Below are 3,760 nucleotides of genomic sequence, written 5' to 3' on the forward strand. Positions count from 1 at the left end.
CTCTAAAATATTGATCGAAACCAGGTTTAATCGACTGTTTCAGTGTGGTATCACACTACTACGTGACCCAAACCAGAAAAAACCCATGATCTGTTCAACAAGTATGTGAAAAACGCGAAAGTATGAGCCTGATGAGGACAAATCCCAGACCTATCCCAGACCTAACTTGCGTTATCCTCTAAAATATTGATCGAAACCAGGTTTAATTGACCGTTTCAGTGTGGTACCACATTACTACGTGATCCACACCAGAAAAAACCCAAGATCCGTTCAACAAGTATGTGAAGAATGCGAAAGTATGAGTCTGATGAGGTCAAATCCCAGACCAATCCCAGACTTAACTTGCGTTATCCTATAAAATATTGATCGAAACCACGTTTAATCGACTGTTTCAGTGTGGTACCACATTACTACGTGATCCAAACTAGAAAAAACCCAGGATCTGTTCAACAATTATGTGAAAAACGCGAAAGTATGAGCCTGATGACGGCAAATCCCAGACATATCCCAGACCTAACTTGCGTTGTCCTCTAAGATATTGATGGAAACCAGGTTTAATTGACTGTTTCAGTGTTGTACTTCATTACTACGTGATGCAATCAAGAAAAAGCCCAGGATCTAGCCATCAAGTATGAGAAATATGCGAAAGAATGAGCCTGATGAGAGCAAATCCCAGACCTAACCTAGACCTAACATGAATTATTCTCTAAAATATTGATCGAAACCAGGTTTAATTGACTGTTTCAGTGTGGTCCCACATTACTACGTGATCCAAACCAGAAAAAACCCCGGATCCCTTCAACAAGTATGTGAAGAATGCGAAAGTATGAGTCTGATGAGTGAAAATCCCAGGCCTAACCTAGACCTAACATGAGTTATACTCTAAAATATTGATCGAAACCAGGTTTAATCGACTGTTTCAGTGTGGTACCACGTTACTAAGTGATCCAAACCAGCAAAAACCCAGGATCAGTTCAACAAGTATGTGAAGAATGCGAAAGTATGAGTCTGATCAGTGAAAATCCCAGGCCTAACCTAGACCTAGCTTGCGTTATCCTCTAAAATATTGATCGAAACCAGGTTTAATCGACTGTCTCAGTGTGGTACCACATTACTACGTGACCCAAACCAGAAAAATCCCATGATCTGTTCAACAAGTATGTGAAAAACGCGAAAGTATGAGCCTGATGAGGGCAAATCCCAGACATATCCCAGACCTAACCTGCGTTGTCCTCTAAGATATTGATGGAAACCAGGTTTAATTGACTGTTTCAGTGTTGTACTACATTACTACGTGATGCAATCCAGAAAACGCCCAGGATCTAGCCATCAAGTATGAGAAATATGCGAAAGAATGAGCCTGATGAGAGCAAATCCCAGACCTAACCTAGACCTAACATGCGTTATCCTCTAAAATATTGATCGAAACCAGGTTTAATCGACTGTTTCAGTGTGGTATAACACTACTACGTGACCCAAACCAGAAAAAACCCATGATCTGTTCAACAAGTATGTGAAGAATGCGAAAGTATGAGTCTGATGAGGTCAAATCCCAGACCAATCCCAGACTTAACTTGCGTTATCCTCTAAAATATTGATCGAAACCAGGTTTAATCGACTGTTTCAGTGTTGTACCACATTACTACGTGATCCAAACCAGAAAAAACCCAGGATCTGTTCAACGAGTATGTGCAGTGTGCGAAAGTATGAGTCTGATGAGGGCAAATCCCAGACCTATCCCAGACCTAACATGCGTTATCCTCGAAAATATTTATCAAGACCACGTTTAATTGATTGTTTCAGTGTGGACCCACATTACTACGTGATCCAAACCAGAAAAAACCCAGGATCCGTTCAACAAGTATGTGAAGAATGCGAAAGTATGAGTCTGATGAGTGAAAATCCCAGACCTAACCTAGACCTAACATGCGTTATGCTCTAAAATATTGATCGAAACCAGGTTTAATTGGCCGTTTCAGTGTGGTACCACATTACTACGTGATCCAAACCAGAAAAAACCCAGGATCCGTTCAACAAGTATGTGAAGGATGCGAAAGTATGAGTCTGATAAGTGAAAATCTCAGGCCTTACCTAGACCTAACTTGCGTTGTCCTCTAAAATATTGATGGAAACCAGGTTTCATTGACTGTTTCAGTGTGGTACTACATGACTACGTGATGCAATCCAGAAAAAGCCCAGGATCTAGCCATCAAGTATGAGAAATATGCGAATGAATGAGCCTGATGAGAGCAAATCCCAGACCTAACCTAGACCTAACATGCGTTATCCTCTAAAATATTGAGCGAAACCAGGTTTAATGGGCTGTTTCAGTGTGCTACCACACTACTTCGTGATCCAAACCAGAAAAAACCCAGGATCTGTTCAACAAGTATGTGAAAAACGCGAAACTGTGAGCCTGATGAGGGCAAATCTTAGACCTAACCCAGACCTAAGATGCGTTATCCTCTAAAATATTTATCCAGACCAGGTTTCATTGACTGTTTCAGCGTGGTACCACATTACTACGTGATCCAAACCAGAAAAAACCCAGGATCTGTTCAACAAGTATGTGAAAAACGCGAAAGTATGAGCCTGATGAGGGCAAATCCCAGACATATCCCAGACTTAACTTGCGTTGTCCTCTAAGATATTGATGGAAACCAGGTTTAATTGACTGTTGCAGTGTTGTACTACATTACTACGTGATGCAATCCAGAAAAAGCTCAGGATCTAGCCATCAAGTATGAGAAATATGCGAAAGAATGAGCCTGATGAGAGCAAATCCCAGACCTATCCCAGACGTAACTTGCGTTGTCCTCTAAAATATTGATCGAAACCAGGTTTAATTGACCGTTTCAGTGTGGTACCACATTACTACGTGATCCAAACCAGAAAAAACCCAGGATCCGTTCAACAAGTATCTGAAGGATGCGAAAGTATGAGTCTGATCAGTGGAAATCACAGGCCTTACCTAGACCTAACTTGCGTTGTCCTGTAAAATATTGATGGAAACCAGGTTTCATTGACTGTTTCAGTGTGGTACTACATTACTACGTGATGCAATCCAGAAAAAGCCCAGGATCTAGCCATCAAGTACGAGAAATATGCGAAGGAATGAGCCTGATGAGAGCAAATCCCAGACCTAACCTAAACCTAACATGCGTTATCCTCTAAAATATTGAGCGAAACCAGGTTTAATGGACTGTTTTAGTGTGGTACCACACTACTTCGTGATCCAAACCAGAAATAGCCCAGGATCTAGCCATGAAGTATGAGAAATATGCGAAAGTAAGAGCCTGATGAGGGCAAATCCTAGACCTATCCCAGACGTAACTTGCGTTATCCTCTAAAATATTGATCGAAACCAGGTTTAATTGACCGTTTCAGTGTGGTACCACATTACTACGTGATCCAAACCAGAAAAAACCCAGGATCCGTTCAACAAGTATGTGAAGGATGCGAAAGTATGAGTCTGATCAGTGGAAATCACAGGCCTTACCTAGACCTAACTTGCGTTGTCCTCTAAAATATTGATCGAAACCAGGTTTAATTGACTGTTTCAGCGTGGTACCACATTACTACGTGATACAATCCAGAAACAGCCCAGGATCTAGCCATCAAGTATGAGAAATATGCGAAAGAATGAGCCTGATGAGAGCAAATCCCAGACCTAACCTAGACCTAACATGAATTATTCTCTAAAATATTGATCGAGACCAGGTTTAATCGACTGTTTCAGTGTGGTACCACATTACTACGT

This window comes from Colletes latitarsis, unplaced genomic scaffold (assembly GCF_051014445.1).
Source record: "Colletes latitarsis isolate SP2378_abdomen unplaced genomic scaffold, iyColLati1 scaffold0006, whole genome shotgun sequence".
Classification (NCBI taxonomy): domain Eukaryota; kingdom Metazoa; phylum Arthropoda; class Insecta; order Hymenoptera; family Colletidae; genus Colletes; species Colletes latitarsis.